The sequence below is a fragment of the Orcinus orca genome, chromosome 2, assembly GCF_937001465.1.
Source record: "Orcinus orca chromosome 2, mOrcOrc1.1, whole genome shotgun sequence".
Taxonomy (NCBI): domain Eukaryota; kingdom Metazoa; phylum Chordata; class Mammalia; order Artiodactyla; family Delphinidae; genus Orcinus; species Orcinus orca.
The window spans coordinates 79,147,034-79,164,824 of NC_064560.1; the positions used below are offsets into that span (position 1 = coordinate 79,147,034).

The 17,791-nt window shown below is 55.5% G+C and overlaps 1 long non-coding RNA gene and 7 other non-coding genes across 44 annotated transcripts in view; all 8 read right to left on the bottom strand.

Moving 5' to 3' along the window:
• Nucleotides 1–17,791, bottom strand: part of LOC117202015 (uncharacterized) — an 89,566-nt gene that overhangs the window by 57,751 nt on the left and 14,024 nt on the right. For 4 of the 37 annotated variants that reach the window (XR_007476013.1, XR_007476007.1, XR_007476001.1 and 1 more), the window contains exon 1: nt 8,294–8,667. The exons of 9 other annotated variants lie outside the window; for them this stretch is intronic. This is a non-coding gene — a long non-coding RNA (uncharacterized LOC117202015). Of the gene's footprint in view, nt 1–730; nt 1,753–3,233; nt 3,602–5,790; nt 6,372–8,293; nt 8,668–10,850; nt 11,876–13,353; nt 15,546–15,910; nt 16,936–17,791 lie in introns of those variants that run through there. 24 more of the 37 variants (XR_007475987.1, XR_007475988.1, XR_007475985.1 and 21 more) reach the window with 17 other exon arrangements.
• LOC125963718 (small nucleolar RNA SNORD116) lies at nt 399–490 on the bottom strand. Its single transcript, XR_007476107.1, has one exon. It is a non-coding gene; the product is annotated as a small nucleolar RNA SNORD116 (small nucleolar RNA).
• On the bottom strand, nt 2,900–2,991 carry LOC125963728 (small nucleolar RNA SNORD116). The gene has a single exon (XR_007476120.1). It is a non-coding gene; the product is annotated as a small nucleolar RNA SNORD116 (small nucleolar RNA).
• Nucleotides 5,459–5,550, bottom strand: LOC125963719 (small nucleolar RNA SNORD116). Its single transcript, XR_007476108.1, has one exon. It is a non-coding gene; the product is annotated as a small nucleolar RNA SNORD116 (small nucleolar RNA).
• LOC125963732 (small nucleolar RNA SNORD116) lies at nt 7,960–8,051 on the bottom strand. The gene has a single exon (XR_007476125.1). It is a non-coding gene; the product is annotated as a small nucleolar RNA SNORD116 (small nucleolar RNA).
• Nucleotides 10,519–10,610, bottom strand: LOC125963720 (small nucleolar RNA SNORD116). Its single transcript, XR_007476109.1, has one exon. It is a non-coding gene; the product is annotated as a small nucleolar RNA SNORD116 (small nucleolar RNA).
• On the bottom strand, nt 13,020–13,111 carry LOC125963734 (small nucleolar RNA SNORD116). The gene has a single exon (XR_007476126.1). It is a non-coding gene; the product is annotated as a small nucleolar RNA SNORD116 (small nucleolar RNA).
• Nucleotides 15,579–15,670, bottom strand: LOC125963721 (small nucleolar RNA SNORD116). The gene has a single exon (XR_007476111.1). It is a non-coding gene; the product is annotated as a small nucleolar RNA SNORD116 (small nucleolar RNA).

Sequence of the window (17,791 nt, forward strand, 5' to 3'; positions counted from 1 at the left end):
GCAGAACATGACAAAGAGCCAGCCCTAGGCCAGGAATCCTGCTCTGACCCTGAGCATAGACTTCTCTTTCCGTGAGGGCACAAGGCAACGAGTAGCCGGTGGCGGCGGCCTGTAGAACTCAAATGCACTCGATAGGACCACCAATGGTTCACGCTTCCTTTCCTAGCCGCATGCTCGTCCGTGGCAGGGGACAGAAGTCCTGGCTCGACCAAGGAACCCAGAGATGGCACGCTGTCCCTAGCCTTCCCACCTGGATTGGCATCCCAGGCTCCTTTCCCAATGGCTCTTCTCCCCATGAGACGGCCACAACCCTCCACTTGAACAACGTGGCTGTACACGCACACGGCAGCAAACGCAACCTCAACCTCTCCCTACTTTCCTGTTGGGAGCCACGTGCTGGACCTCAGTTCCGATGAGGAGACGGTAGGGTTTTCTCACTCATTTTGTTCAGATTTCCAAGGAATGCATTTGTGGGGGTCATCATCGATCCAAGCACATGCTCAAACGCCGGACATGCAAAGTTGCAGATTCCACCAAGGGACGGCCAGTGAGCTGAATCATGTCAGCATACAGAAGCGGCCAGATCTGAGCCATGGGGCAGGAAATGCAGCCAGTTCTCAGGTCATCGAAGCTCATGTTCCCCAGGAAAAAGACAGAAGATGAGGCTGTAGCACCGGTTTTCAGTTCCCGTGGCCAAACCTCTAGGTTTTAGCAAAGAAGTGCCACTTACCGCAACAAGGTTTAAACCAGGATCCTCATGGAATGTGCGCCAACACCCCTGCGAGACTCCTCCTCCTCCCTTCACCAGGTATTATGGATTATACGGATGGCCCCAGGCTGCTCTGCTGCTGGGATTCCGTCCCTGGCAGTCCACCTGGCTCGGGCTGAGAGAACACACGCGTGCTTGAGGATGGTGCACGGGCGCACCGAGGGAAAGGGCGATACCATCTAGTGATGCGTGCTCTATATCCCCTCAACATTTCATTTGCTGCCCATCGTGCCTGGGTGTCCGCACGTAAATGTGAAAGCAATGTGGCGTAGACGCCTTCACAGCGTGCCGCCATCAGGACAAAGAGCCCCGCTGTCCAACAACACCCTGGTCTCGGGCCCTGCAATTCCTCTCCTGAGCACTCTCCCCTCCATCACAGCTAAAGGATGTCTTCCGGAAACCCTGAGACACGCTCAGGGCAACTGTGCCTCCTCAGACTAAGAGCCAGTGACCTTTGGGGAACACACCAACTCTAAGCACATATGGCTCCACACAGTGGACGCGCCCGGAAGATCAAGACATCTTCCACAAGGGAAGGGCACACGGCCGAATATGACGGCCTCCATCAAAAGCGGCTCATAGGGACCCACGACAAAGGGCACGAGAGGAACACCTGGACTAATCAAGGCAGACTCACCAGCAGGCATACTTCCTGGCCTGCTGTTAGGACAGACGACCTACCCTTGTCGTACACACAAAGGTAATGGCATGGGAACCATTACGATGCCCAACGTGGCGGGGCAAACTGTTGCAGCAATTGGGTCTCTTGCAGTGCTGCCTGCCACTTTCGCACTCTGGGTCCGTCAGTGACGTGACCTCGGTGAAACCGTGAGGCCCAGGTCCTCTAGAAGCAACGTGTTACCTACAGCCGCACAACAAGAGAACCCGGCCAACAGCCTAGACACCTGAACCGGTATGACTTCTCTGGACTGTGGCCAGGCACGCCGTACACCACAGTCTCAAAGCACCAGCGGGTGGCAGGAGAAAAGATCCCCGCACCACACATCCTCTCGGGCCCGGAAACCTGTAGCCTTTCCTTGGCAGCCGACTCCCTTTCCGCGTGGTTTTGCCCAAAGACCTCCGGGAAGGTCTGCAATCGTCAGGGACTGCTAGGTGGGCTGGGTGTACTACCGATGCAGGGCTGTACTGAGGAACACCTTCACATCTTCAACACAGGGAGAACGTGGACAGACAGGGACAAAACACCCCACGGCCTCCAAATCAGCCCCCATGAGAAGACACCATACTGTGCCACGAAGGCAACCATTCCCTGGCACAGGGACCCGCCATGAAGTAAATTGACCAAGGAGAGGAAACAAGCGAGACACGCCACAGATGTGCTCCCGTGTTCCCTCTCTACACTTGCCTCCAAATGCCCCTGAGGGAATACCAAAAGTGTTCCCGGAAGCCTATGACCACCATCGAGCTATCCACCCACCAGTAAGCCTGTGGGATTAGCCAGCCATCTCTCGTGTCTGCTTCATTCGCCTTGCCCTCCTCTCTCCACCGGGATCCCAACGTGTCAGGGAAAGATGCCAGAGCCACCCCTCACCAAAGAAGCTTGCTGTGACTTATCTTCACTAAGGCATTTTCTAGCCCTTTCACACAGCACACACAAGCCAGACACAACCCGAGGAGGAGCCCTTAGCTTGGCCAACCTCCCGGTGACAATGGCCCATTGGATTTCTCCCCTTATCAGGAGAAACCTAAACTGCATCTGGTCTCCCAAGCAGAACATGGCAAAGAAGCCTGCCCTAGGCCAGGAATCCTGCTCTGACCCTGAGCCTACAGACTTCCGTTTCTTTGCGGGCACGAGGCAACGAGTAGCCGGTGGCGGAGGCCTGTAGAACTCAAGGGCAGGCGACCGGACCACCAAGGGCTCACGCTTCCTCTCCTACCCGAATGCTGAACCGTGGCAGGGGACAGCAGTCCCGGCTAGACCAAGGAACCCACAGACGGCACGCTCTCCCTAGCCTTCCCACCTGGATTGGCATCCCAGGGTCCTTTCCCAATGCCTCTTCTCCCCATCAGACGGCCACAAGCCTCAACTTAAACAGCGTGGCTGTGGACACCCACGGGAGCAAATGCAACGCGAACCTCTCCCTACTTTCCTTTTGGGAGCCACGTGTTGGACCTCAGTTCCAAGGAGGAGACGGCAGGGATTTCTCACTCATTTTGTTCAGATTTCCAAGGAATGCATTTGTGGAAGTCATCGTCGAGCCAAGCACATGCTCAAACGCTGGACATGCAAACTTGCAGATTCCACCACGGTACGGACAGCGAGCTGAATCACGTCAGCATACGGAAGTGAACAAAGCAAAGCCATTGGGGAAGGAAATGCAGCCAGTTCTCAGGGCATCGAAGCTCGGGTTCCCATGGAAAAGGCCAGAAGGTGAGGGTGTAGCCCCGTTGCACATGTTCCCTTGGTCAAACCTCTAGGTTTTAGGAAAGAGGTGCTACTTACCGCAACAAGGGTTAAACCAGGATCCTCATGGAATGCGGGCCAACACCCCTGTGAGACTCCTCCTCCTCACTTCACCGGGTGTCAGGGATTATACAGATGGTCCCAGGTTGATCTGCTGCTGGAATTCCTTTCCTGGCATTCCACCTGGCTCGGGGTGAGAGAACACATGCGTTCTTTAGGAGGGTGCACGGGTGCACCGAGCGAAAGGGCGATATCCCTCAGTGATGCGTGCTCTGTCTCCCCTCGACATTTAATTTGCTGCAGATCTTGCCTGTGGGTCCGCAGGGAAACGTGAAAGCAACATAGAGCTGACGCCTTCAGAGGGTGCGGCCATCAGGACATAGAGCACCGCTGTCCAAAATCCCCCTGGTCTCGGGCACTGCAATTCCACTCCTGAGTGCTCTCCCATCCGCCACAGCAGAAGGATGTCTTCCTAAACCCCTGAGACACCCTCTGGGCAACTGTGGCCCCTCAGACTAAGAGCCGGTGCCATCTAGGGGAACACGCCCGCCCTTGGCACATATTCTTCCACACAAGTGCCACGCTCTTACGGGGAAGAGATCTTCCACAAGGGAAGGGGCCTTGGCCGAATATGACGGCCTTCATCAAAAGCAGCTCGAAGGGAACCGTGACAAAGGGCACGTGAGGAACACCTGGACTGATCAAGCGAGACTCACCAGTAGGCACACTTCCTGAGCTGCTGCCAAGACAGATGACCTACCCTTGGTTCACACACAGAGGTAATGACATGGGAAACATTCTGAAGCCCAACGTGGTGGGGAAACCCTTGCAACCAAATGGCATGGGAGCCATTCCAATGCCCACTGTGGCGGAGAACACCATTGCACCAATGGGGTCAACTGCAGTGGTACCTGGCACATTCACACTCCGGGCCCGTCAGTGACGTGACCTCGGAGAAACAGTGAGGCCCAGGTCTTCTAGAAGCAATGTGTGACCCACAGCCATGCAATTAAGAGAACCCAGCCAACAGCCGAGACACTTGAACCGCTATGACTCGTCTGGCCTGTGGCCAGGCACACCGGATACCACAGTCTGGATGCACCAGCGCGTGGCAGTAAAAATGACCCCCGCACCACACACCCTCACCCGCCTTTAAATCTATAGCCTTTCCTTGGCAGCCGACTCCCTTTTTTCCGCATGGTTGTGCCCAGTGACCTCCGGGAAGAGCTGCAAACCTCAGGGAACGCTATGTGGGCCAGGTTTAGTAAAGATGTTGGGCTGGACTCAGGAACACCCTCACACCTTCAACACAGGGGGAACGTGGACAGACAGGGACAAAACACCCCACGACCTCCAAATCAGCCCCCATGAGAAGACACCATACTGTGCCACAAAGGCAACCATTCACTAGCATAGGGACCCGCCATGAAGTAAATCGACCAAGGAGGGGAAAAAGGCGGGACAGTCCACAGAAGTTCTCCCGTGTTCCCTCTCTACACGTGCCTCCAAATGCTCCTGAGGGGATATCAAAAGTGTTCCTGGAAGCCTATGGCCTCTGTCAATCTGTCCACCCACAAGTAAACATGTGGGCTTAGCCAGCCATTTCATGTGTCTTTATCGGTAGCCTTGCCCTTCCCTCTCCACCGGGATCCCAACGTGTCATGGAAAGATGCCAGAGCCACCCCTCACCAAAGAAGCTTGCTGTGACTTATCTTGACTAAGGCATTTTCTAGCCTGTTCACACAGCACACACAAGCCGGAAACAACCCGAGGAGGAGCCATCAGCTTGGCCAACCGCCCGGGGACAATGGCCCATTGGATTTCTCCCCTCATCATGAGAAACCTAAACTGCATCTGGTCTCCCAAGCAGAACATGACAAAGAGCCAGCCCTAGGCCAGGAATCCTGCTCTGACCCTGAGCATAGACTTCTCTTTCCGTGAGGGCACAAGGCAACGAGTAGCCGGTGGCGGCGGCCTGTAGAACTCAAATGCACTCGATAGGACCACCAATGGTTCACGCTTCCTTTCCTAGCCGCATGCTCGTCCGTGGCAGGGGACAGAAGTCCTGGCTCGACCAAGGAACCCAGAGATGGCACGCTGTCCCTAGCCTTCCCACCTGGATTGGCATCCCAGGCTCCTTTCCCAATGGCTCTTCTCCCCATGAGACGGCCACAACCCTCCACTTGAACAACGTGGCTGTACACGCACACGGCAGCAAACGCAACCTCAACCTCTCCCTACTTTCCTGTTGGGAGCCACGTGCTGGACCTCAGTTCCGATGAGGAGACGGTAGGGTTTTCTCACTCATTTTGTTCAGATTTCCAAGGAATGCATTTGTGGGGGTCATCATCGATCCAAGCACATGCTCAAACGCCGGACATGCAAAGTTGCAGATTCCACCAAGGGACGGCCAGTGAGCTGAATCATGTCAGCATACAGAAGCGGCCAGATCTGAGCCATGGGGCAGGAAATGCAGCCAGTTCTCAGGTCATCGAAGCTCATGTTCCCCAGGAAAAAGACAGAAGATGAGGCTGTAGCACCGGTTTTCAGTTCCCGTGGCCAAACCTCTAGATTTTAGCAAAGAAGTGCCACTTACCGCAACAAGGTTTAAACCAGGATCCTCATGGAATGTGCGCCAACACCCCTGCGAGACTCCTCCTCCTCCCTTCACCAGGTATTATGGATTATACGGATGGCCCCAGGCTGCTCTGCTGCTGGGATTCCGTCCCTGGCAGTCCACCTGGCTCGGGCTGAGAGAACACACGCGTGCTTGAGGATGGTGCACGGGCGCACCGAGGGAAAGGGCGATACCATCTAGTGATGCGTGCTCTATATCCCCTCAACATTTCATTTGCTGCCCATCGTGCCTGGGTGTCCGCACGTAAATGTGAAAGCAATGTGGCGTAGACGCCTTCACAGCGTGCCGCCATCAGGACAAAGAGCCCCGCTGTCCAACAACACCCTGGTCTCGGGCCCTGCAATTCCTCTCCTGAGCACTCTCCCCTCCATCACAGCTAAAGGATGTCTTCCGGAAACCCTGAGACACGCTCAGGGCAACTGTGCCTCCTCAGACTAAGAGCCAGTGACCTTTGGGGAACACACCAACTCTAAGCACATATGGCTCCACACAGTGGACGCGCCCGGAAGATCAAGACATCTTCCACAAGGGAAGGGCACACGGCCGAATATGACGGCCTCCATCAAAAGCGGCTCATAGGGACCCACGACAAAGGGCACGAGTGGAACACCTGGACTAATCAAGGCAGACTCACCAGCAGGCATACTTCCTGGCCTGCTGTTAGGACAGACGACCTACCCTTGTCGTACACACAAAGGTAATGGCATGGGAACCATTACGATGCCCAACGTGGCGGGGCAAACTGTTGCAGCAATTGGGTCTCTTGCAGTGCTGCCTGCCACTTTCGCACTCTGGGTCCGTCAGTGACGTGACCTCGGTGAAACCGTGAGGCCCAGGTCCTCTAGAAGCAACGTGTTACCTACAGCCGCACAACAAGAGAACCCGGCCAACAGCCTAGACACCTGAACCGGTATGACTTCTCTGGACTGTGGCCAGGCACGCCGTACACCACAGTCTCAAAGCACCAGCGGGTGGCAGGAGAAAAGATCCCCGCACCACACATCCTCTCGGGCCCGGAAACCTGTAGCCTTTCCTTGGCAGCCGACTCCCTTTCCGCGTGGTTTTGCCCAAAGACCTCCGGGAAGGTCTGCAATCGTCAGGGACTGCTAGGTGGGCTGGGTGTACTACCGATGCAGGGCTGTACTGAGGAACACCTTCACATCTTCAACACAGGGAGAACGTGGACAGACAGGGACAAAACACCCCACGGCCTCCAAATCAGCCCCCATGAGAAGACACCATACTGTGCCACGAAGGCAACCATTCCCTGGCACAGGGACCCGCCATGAAGTAAATTGACCAAGGAGAGGAAACAAGCGAGACACGCCACAGATGTGCTCCCGTGTTCCCTCTCTACACTTGCCTCCAAATGCCCCTGAGGGAATACCAAAAGTGTTCCCGGAAGCCTATGACCACCATCGAGCTATCCACCCACCAGTAAGCCTGTGGGATTAGCCAGCCATCTCTCGTGTCTACTTCATTCGCCTTGCCCTCCTCTCTCCACCGGGATCCCAACGTGTCAGGGAAAGATGCCAGAGCCACCCCTCACCAAAGAAGCTTGCTGTGACTTATCTTCACTAAGGCATTTTCTAGCCCTTTCACACAGCACACACAAGCCAGACACAACCCGAGGAGGAGCCCTTAGCTTGGCCAACCTCCCGGTGACAATGGCCCATTGGATTTCTCCCCTTATCAGGAGAAACCTAAACTGCATCTGGTCTCCCAAGCAGAACATGGCAAAGAAGCCTGCCCTAGGCCAGGAATCCTGCTCTGACCCTGAGCCTACAGACTTCCGTTTCTTTGCGGGCACGAGGCAACGAGTAGCCGGTGGCGGAGGCCTGTAGAACTCAAGGGCAGGCGACCGGACCACCAAGGGCTCACGCTTCCTCTCCTACCCGAATGCTGAACCGTGGCAGGGGACAGCAGTCCCGGCTAGACCAAGGAACCCACAGACGGCACGCTCTCCCTAGCCTTCCCACCTGGATTGGCATCCCAGGGTCCTTTCCCAATGCCTCTTCTCCCCATCAGACGGCCACAAGCCTCAACTTAAACAGCGTGGCTGTGGACACCCACGGGAGCAAATGCAACGCGAACCTCTCCCTACTTTCCTTTTGGGAGCCACGTGTTGGACCTCAGTTCCAAGGAGGAGACGGCAGGGATTTCTCACTCATTTTGTTCAGATTTCCAAGGAATGCATTTGTGGAACTCATCGTCGAGCCAAGCACATGCTCAAACGCTGGACATGCAAACTTGCAGATTCCACCACGGTACGGACAGCGAGCTGAATCACGTCAGCATACGGAAGTGAACAAAGCAAAGCCATTGGGGAAGGAAATGCAGCCAGTTCTCAGGGCATCGAAGCTCGGGTTCCCATGGAAAAGGCCAGAAGGTGAGGGTGTAGCCCCGTTGCACATGTTCCCTTGGTCAAACCTCTAGGTTTTAGGAAAGAGGTGCTACTTACCGCAACAAGGGTTAAACCAGGATCCTCATGGAATGCGGGCCAACACCCCTGTGAGACTCCTCCTCCTCACTTCACCGGGTGTCAGGGATTATACAGATGGTCCCAGGTTGATCTGCTGCTGGAATTCCTTTCCTGGCATTCCACCTGGCTCGGGGTGAGAGAACACATGCGTTCTTTAGGAGGGTGCACGGGTGCACCGAGCGAAAGGGCGATATCCCTCAGTGATGCGTGCTCTGTCTCCCCTCGACATTTAATTTGCTGCAGATCTTGCCTGTGGGTCCGCAGGGAAACGTGAAAGCAACATAGAGCTGACGCCTTCAGAGGGTGCGGCCATCAGGACATAGAGCACCGCTGTCCAAAATCCCCCTGGTCTCGGGCACTGCAATTCCACTCCTGAGTGCTCTCCCATCCGCCACAGCAGAAGGATGTCTTCCTAAACCCCTGAGACACCCTCTGGGCAACTGTGGCCCCTCAGACTAAGAGCCGGTGCCATCTAGGGGAACACGCCCGCCCTTGGCACATATTCTTCCACACAAGTGCCACGCTCTTACGGGGAAGAGATCTTCCACAAGGGAAGGGGCCTTGGCCGAATATGACGGCCTTCATCAAAAGCAGCTCGAAGGGAACCGTGACAAAGGGCACGTGAGGAACACCTGGACTGATCAAGCGAGACTCACCAGTAGGCACACTTCCTGAGCTGCTGCCAAGACAGATGACCTACCCTTGGTTCACACACAGAGGTAATGACATGGGAAACATTCTGAAGCCCAACGTGGTGGGGAAACCCTTGCAACCAAATGGCATGGGAGCCATTCCAATGCCCACTGTGGCGGAGAACACCATTGCACCAATGGGGTCAACTGCAGTGGTACCTGGCACATTCACACTCCGGGCCCGTCAGTGACGTGACCTCGGAGAAACAGTGAGGCCCAGGTCTTCTAGAAGCAATGTGTGACCCACAGCCATGCAATTAAGAGAACCCAGCCAACAGCCGAGACACTTGAACCGCTATGACTCGTCTGGCCTGTGGCCAGGCACACCGGATACCACAGTCTGGGTGCACCAGCGCGTGGCAGTAAAAATGACCCCCGCACCACACACCCTCACCCGCCTTTAAATCTATAGCCTTTCCTTGGCAGCCGACTCCCTTTTTTCCGCATGGTTGTGCCCAGTGACCTCCGGGAAGAGCTGCAAACCTCAGGGAACGCTATGTGGGCCAGGTTTAGTAAAGATGTTGGGCTGGACTCAGGAACACCCTCACACCTTCAACACAGGGGGAACGTGGACAGACAGGGACAAAACACCCCACGACCTCCAAATCAGCCCCCATGAGAAGACACCATACTGTGCCACAAAGGCAACCATTCACTAGCATAGGGACCCGCCATGAAGTAAATCGACCAAGGAGGGGAAAAAGGCGGGACAGTCCACAGAAGTTCTCCCGTGTTCCCTCTCTACACGTGCCTCCAAATGCTCCTGAGGGGATATCAAAAGTGTTCCTGGAAGCCTATGGCCTCTGTCAATCTGTCCACCCACAAGTAAACATGTGGGCTTAGCCAGCCATTTCATGTGTCTTTATCGGTAGCCTTGCCCTTCCCTCTCCACCGGGATCCCAACGTGTCATGGAAAGATGCCAGAGCCACCCCTCACCAAAGAAGCTTGCTGTGACTTATCTTGACTAAGGCATTTTCTAGCCTGTTCACACAGCACACACAAGCCGGAAACAACCCGAGGAGGAGCCATCAGCTTGGCCAACCGCCCGGGGACAATGGCCCATTGGATTTCTCCCCTCATCATGAGAAACCTAAACTGCATCTGGTCTCCCAAGCAGAACATGACAAAGAGCCAGCCCTAGGCCAGGAATCCTGCTCTGACCCTGAGCATAGACTTCTCTTTCCGTGAGGGCACAAGGCAACGAGTAGCCGGTGGCGGCGGCCTGTAGAACTCAAATGCACTCGATAGGACCACCAATGGTTCACGCTTCCTTTCCTAGCCGCATGCTCGTCCGTGGCAGGGGACAGAAGTCCTGGCTCGACCAAGGAACCCAGAGATGGCACGCTGTCCCTAGCCTTCCCACCTGGATTGGCATCCCAGGCTCCTTTCCCAATGGCTCTTCTCCCCATGAGACGGCCACAACCCTCCACTTGAACAACGTGGCTGTACACGCACACGGCAGCAAACGCAACCTCAACCTCTCCCTACTTTCCTGTTGGGAGCCACGTGCTGGACCTCAGTTCCGATGAGGAGACGGTAGGGTTTTCTCACTCATTTTGTTCAGATTTCCAAGGAATGCATTTGTGGGGGTCATCATCGATCCAAGCACATGCTCAAACGCCGGACATGCAAAGTTGCAGATTCCACCAAGGGACGGCCAGTGAGCTGAATCATGTCAGCATACAGAAGCGGCCAGATCTGAGCCATGGGGCAGGAAATGCAGCCAGTTCTCAGGTCATCGAAGCTCATGTTCCCCAGGAAAAAGACAGAAGATGAGGCTGTAGCACCGGTTTTCAGTTCCCGTGGCCAAACCTCTAGGTTTTAGCAAAGAAGTGCCACTTACCGCAACAAGGTTTAAACCAGGATCCTCATGGAATGTGCGCCAACACCCCTGCGAGACTCCTCCTCCTCCCTTCACCAGGTATTATGGATTATACGGATGGCCCCAGGCTGCTCTGCTGCTGGGATTCCGTCCCTGGCAGTCCACCTGGCTCGGGCTGAGAGAACACACGCGTGCTTGAGGATGGTGCACGGGCGCACCGAGGGAAAGGGCGATACCATCTAGTGATGCGTGCTCTATATCCCCTCAACATTTCATTTGCTGCCCATCGTGCCTGGGTGTCCGCACGTAAATGTGAAAGCAATGTGGCGTAGACGCCTTCACAGCGTGCCGCCATCAGGACAAAGAGCCCCGCTGTCCAACAACACCCTGGTCTCGGGCCCTGCAATTCCTCTCCTGAGCACTCTCCCCTCCATCACAGCTAAAGGATGTCTTCCGGAAACCCTGAGACACGCTCAGGGCAACTGTGCCTCCTCAGACTAAGAGCCAGTGACCTTTGGGGAACACACCAACTCTAAGCACATATGGCTCCACACAGTGGACGCGCCCGGAAGATCAAGACATCTTCCACAAGGGAAGGGCACACGGCCGAATATGACGGCCTCCATCAAAAGCGGCTCATAGGGACCCACGACAAAGGGCACGAGAGGAACACCTGGACTAATCAAGGCAGACTCACCAGCAGGCATACTTCCTGGCCTGCTGTTAGGACAGACGACCTACCCTTGTCGTACACACAAAGGTAATGGCATGGGAACCATTACGATGCCCAACGTGGCGGGGCAAACTGTTGCAGCAATTGGGTCTCTTGCAGTGCTGCCTGCCACTTTCGCACTCTGGGTCCGTCAGTGACGTGACCTCGGTGAAACCGTGAGGCCCAGGTCCTCTAGAAGCAACGTGTTACCTACAGCCGCACAACAAGAGAACCCGGCCAACAGCCTAGACACCTGAACCGGTATGACTTCTCTGGACTGTGGCCAGGCACGCCGTACACCACAGTCTCAAAGCACCAGCGGGTGGCAGGAGAAAAGATCCCCGCACCACACATCCTCTCGGGCCCGGAAACCTGTAGCCTTTCCTTGGCAGCCGACTCCCTTTCCGCGTGGTTTTGCCCAAAGACCTCCGGGAAGGTCTGCAATCGTCAGGGACTGCTAGGTGGGCTGGGTGTACTACCGATGCAGGGCTGTACTGAGGAACACCTTCACATCTTCAACACAGGGAGAACGTGGACAGACAGGGACAAAACACCCCACGGCCTCCAAATCAGCCCCCATGAGAAGACACCATACTGTGCCACGAAGGCAACCATTCCCTGGCACAGGGACCCGCCATGAAGTAAATTGACCAAGGAGAGGAAACAAGCGAGACACGCCACAGATGTGCTCCCGTGTTCCCTCTCTACACTTGCCTCCAAATGCCCCTGAGGGAATACCAAAAGTGTTCCCGGAAGCCTATGACCACCATCGAGCTATCCACCCACCAGTAAGCCTGTGGGATTAGCCAGCCATCTCTCGTGTCTGCTTCATTCGCCTTGCCCTCCTCTCTCCACCGGGATCCCAACGTGTCAGGGAAAGATGCCAGAGCCACCCCTCACCAAAGAAGCTTGCTGTGACTTATCTTCACTAAGGCATTTTCTAGCCCTTTCACACAGCACACACAAGCCAGACACAACCCGAGGAGGAGCCCTTAGCTTGGCCAACCTCCCGGTGACAATGGCCCATTGGATTTCTCCCCTTATCAGGAGAAACCTAAACTGCATCTGGTCTCCCAAGCAGAACATGGCAAAGAAGCCTGCCCTAGGCCAGGAATCCTGCTCTGACCCTGAGCCTACAGACTTCCGTTTCTTTGCGGGCACGAGGCAACGAGTAGCCGGTGGCGGAGGCCTGTAGAACTCAAGGGCAGGCGACCGGACCACCAAGGGCTCACGCTTCCTCTCCTACCCGAATGCTGAACCGTGGCAGGGGACAGCAGTCCCGGCTAGACCAAGGAACCCACAGACGGCACGCTCTCCCTAGCCTTCCCACCTGGATTGGCATCCCAGGGTCCTTTCCCAATGCCTCTTCTCCCCATCAGACGGCCACAAGCCTCAACTTAAACAGCGTGGCTGTGGACACCCACGGGAGCAAATGCAACGCGAACCTCTCCCTACTTTCCTTTTGGGAGCCACGTGTTGGACCTCAGTTCCAAGGAGGAGACGGCAGGGATTTCTCACTCATTTTGTTCAGATTTCCAAGGAATGCATTTGTGGAACTCATCGTCGAGCCAAGCACATGCTCAAACGCTGGACATGCAAACTTGCAGATTCCACCACGGTACGGACAGCGAGCTGAATCACGTCAGCATACGGAAGTGAACAAAGCAAAGCCATTGGGGAAGGAAATGCAGCCAGTTCTCAGGGCATCGAAGCTCGGGTTCCCATGGAAAAGGCCAGAAGGTGAGGGTGTAGCCCCGTTGCACATGTTCCCTTGGTCAAACCTCTAGGTTTTAGGAAAGAGGTGCTACTTACCGCAACAAGGGTTAAACCAGGATCCTCATGGAATGCGGGCCAACACCCCTGTGAGACTCCTCCTCCTCACTTCACCGGGTGTCAGGGATTATACAGATGGTCCCAGGTTGATCTGCTGCTGGAATTCCTTTCCTGGCATTCCACCTGGCTCGGGGTGAGAGAACACATGCGTTCTTTAGGAGGGTGCACGGGTGCACCGAGCGAAAGGGCGATATCCCTCAGTGATGCGTGCTCTGTCTCCCCTCGACATTTAATTTGCTGCAGATCTTGCCTGTGGGTCCGCAGGGAAACGTGAAAGCAACATAGAGCTGACGCCTTCAGAGGGTGCGGCCATCAGGACATAGAGCACCGCTGTCCAAAATCCCCCTGGTCTCGGGCACTGCAATTCCACTCCTGAGTGCTCTCCCATCCGCCACAGCAGAAGGATGTCTTCCTAAACCCCTGAGACACCCTCTGGGCAACTGTGGCCCCTCAGACTAAGAGCCGGTGCCATCTAGGGGAACACGCCCGCCCTTGGCACATATTCTTCCACACAAGTGCCACGCTCTTACGGGGAAGAGATCTTCCACAAGGGAAGGGGCCTTGGCCGAATATGACGGCCTTCATCAAAAGCAGCTCGAAGGGAACCGTGACAAAGGGCACGTGAGGAACACCTGGACTGATCAAGCGAGACTCACCAGTAGGCACACTTCCTGAGCTGCTGCCAAGACAGATGACCTACCCTTGGTTCACACACAGAGGTAATGACATGGGAAACATTCTGAAGCCCAACGTGGTGGGGAAACCCTTGCAACCAAATGGCATGGGAGCCATTCCAATGCCCACTGTGGCGGAGAACACCATTGCACCAATGGGGTCAACTGCAGTGGTACCTGGCACATTCACACTCCGGGCCCGTCAGTGACGTGACCTCGGAGAAACAGTGAGGCCCAGGTCTTCTAGAAGCAATGTGTGACCCACAGCCATGCAATTAAGAGAACCCAGCCAACAGCCGAGACACTTGAACCGCTATGACTCGTCTGGCCTGTGGCCAGGCACACCGGATACCACAGTCTGGATGCACCAGCGCGTGGCAGTAAAAATGACCCCCGCACCACACACCCTCACCCGCCTTTAAATCTATAGCCTTTCCTTGGCAGCCGACTCCCTTTTTTCCGCATGGTTGTGCCCAGTGACCTCCGGGAAGAGCTGCAAACCTCAGGGAACGCTATGTGGGCCAGGTTTAGTAAAGATGTTGGGCTGGACTCAGGAACACCCTCACACCTTCAACACAGGGGGAACGTGGACAGACAGGGACAAAACACCCCACGACCTCCAAATCAGCCCCCATGAGAAGACACCATACTGTGCCACAAAGGCAACCATTCACTAGCATAGGGACCCGCCATGAAGTAAATCGACCAAGGAGGGGAAAAAGGCGGGACAGTCCACAGAAGTTCTCCCGTGTTCCCTCTCTACACGTGCCTCCAAATGCTCCTGAGGGGATATCAAAAGTGTTCCTGGAAGCCTATGGCCTCTGTCAATCTGTCCACCCACAAATAAACATGTGGGCTTAGCCAGCCATTTCATGTGTCTTTATCGGTAGCCTTGCCCTTCCCTCTCCACCGGGATCCCAACGTGTCATGGAAAGATGCCAGAGCCACCCCTCACCAAAGAAGCTTGCTGTGACTTATCTTGACTAAGGCATTTTCTAGCCTGTTCACACAGCACACACAAGCCGGAAACAACCCGAGGAGGAGCCATCAGCTTGGCCAACCGCCCGGGGACAATGGCCCATTGGATTTCTCCCCTCATCATGAGAAACCTAAACTGCATCTGGTCTCCCAAGCAGAACATGACAAAGAGCCAGCCCTAGGCCAGGAATCCTGCTCTGACCCTGAGCATAGACTTCTCTTTCCGTGAGGGCACAAGGCAACGAGTAGCCGGTGGCGGCGGCCTGTAGAACTCAAATGCACTCGATAGGACCACCAATGGTTCACGCTTCCTTTCCTAGCCGCATGCTCGTCCGTGGCAGGGGACAGAAGTCCTGGCTCGACCAAGGAACCCAGAGATGGCACGCTGTCCCTAGCCTTCCCACCTGGATTGGCATCCCAGGCTCCTTTCCCAATGGCTCTTCTCCCCATGAGACGGCCACAACCCTCCACTTGAACAACGTGGCTGTACACACACACGGCAGCAAACGCAACCTCAACCTCTCCCTACTTTCCTGTTGGGAGCCACGTGCTGGACCTCAGTTCCGATGAGGAGACGGTAGGGTTTTCTCACTCATTTTGTTCAGATTTCCAAGGAATGCATTTGTGGGGGTCATCATCGATCCAAGCACATGCTCAAACGCCGGACATGCAAAGTTGCAGATTCCACCAAGGGACGGCCAGTGAGCTGAATCATGTCAGCATACAGAAGCGGCCAGATCTGAGCCATGGGGCAGGAAATGCAGCCAGTTCTCAGGTCATCGAAGCTCATGTTCCCCAGGAAAAAGACAGAAGATGAGGCTGTAGCACCGGTTTTCAGTTCCCGTGGCCAAACCTCTAGGTTTTAGCAAAGAAGTGCCACTTACCGCAACAAGGTTTAAACCAGGATCCTCATGGAATGTGCGCCAACACCCCTGCGAGACTCCTCCTCCTCCCTTCACCAGGTATTATGGATTATACGGATGGCCCCAGGCTGCTCTGCTGCTGGGATTCCGTCCCTGGCAGTCCACCTGGCTCGGGCTGAGAGAACACACGCGTGCTTGAGGATGGTGCACGGGCGCACCGAGGGAAAGGGCGATACCATCTAGTGATGCGTGCTCTATATCCCCTCAACATTTCATTTGCTGCCCATCGTGCCTGGGTGTCCGCACGTAAATGTGAAAGCAATGTGGCGTAGACGCCTTCACAGCGTGCCGCCATCAGGACAAAGAGCCCCGCTGTCCAACAACACCCTGGTCTCGGGCCCTGCAATTCCTCTCCTGAGCACTCTCCCCTCCATCACAGCTAAAGGATGTCTTCCGGAAACCCTGAGACACGCTCAGGGCAACTGTGCCTCCTCAGACTAAGAGCCAGTGACCTTTGGGGAACACACCAACTCTAAGCACATATGGCTCCACACAGTGGACGCGCCCGGAAGATCAAGACATCTTCCACAAGGGAAGGGCACACGGCCGAATATGACGGCCTCCATCAAAAGCGGCTCATAGGGACCCACGACAAAGGGCACGAGAGGAACACCTGGACTAATCAAGGCAGACTCACCAGCAGGCATACTTCCTGGCCTGCTGTTAGGACAGACGACCTACCCTTGTCGTACACACAAAGGTAATGGCATGGGAACCATTACGATGCCCAACGTGGCGGGGCAAACTGTTGCAGCAATTGGGTCTCTTGCAGTGCTGCCTGCCACTTTCGCACTCTGGGTCCGTCAGTGACGTGACCTCGGTGAAACCGTGAGGCCCAGGTCCTCTAGAAGCAACGTGTTACCTACAGCCGCACAACAAGAGAACCCGGCCAACAGCCTAGACACCTGAACCGGTATGACTTCTCTGGACTGTGGCCAGGCACGCCGTACACCACAGTCTCAAAGCACCAGCGGGTGGCAGGAGAAAAGATCCCCGCACCACACATCCTCTCGGGCCCGGAAACCTGTAGCCTTTCCTTGGCAGCCGACTCCCTTTCCGCGTGGTTTTGCCCAAAGACCTCCGGGAAGGTCTGCAATCGTCAGGGACTGCTAGGTGGGCTGGGTGTACTACCGATGCAGGGCTGTACTGAGGAACACCTTCACATCTTCAACACAGGGAGAACGTGGACAGACAGGGACAAAACACCCCACGGCCTCCAAATCAGCCCCCATGAGAAGACACCATACTGTGCCACGAAGGCAACCATTCCCTGGCACAGGGACCCGCCATGAAGTAAATTGACCAAGGAGAGGAAACAAGCGAGACACGCCACAGATGTGCTCCCGTGTTCCCTCTCTACACTTGCCTCCAAATGCCCCTGAGGGAATACCAAAAGTGTTCCCGGAAGCCTATGACCACCATCGAGCTATCCACCCACCAGTAAGCCTGTGGGATTAGCCAGCCATCTCTCGTGTCTGCTTCATTCGCCTTGCCCTCCTCTCTCCACCGGGATCCCAACGTGTCAGGGAAAGATGCCAGAGCCACCCCTCACCAAAGAAGCTTGCTGTGACTTATCTTCACTAAGGCATTTTCTAGCCCTTTCACACAGCACACACAAGCCAGACACAACCCGAGGAGGAGCCCTTAGCTTGGCCAACCTCCCGGTGACAATGGCCCATTGGATTTCTCCCCTTATCAGGAGAAACCTAAACTGCATCTGGTCTCCCAAGCAGAACATGGCAAAGAAGCCTGCCCTAGGCCAGGAATCCTGCTCTGACCCTGAGCCTACAGACTTCCGTTTCTTTGCGGGCACGAGGCAACGAGTAGCCGGTGGCGGAGGCC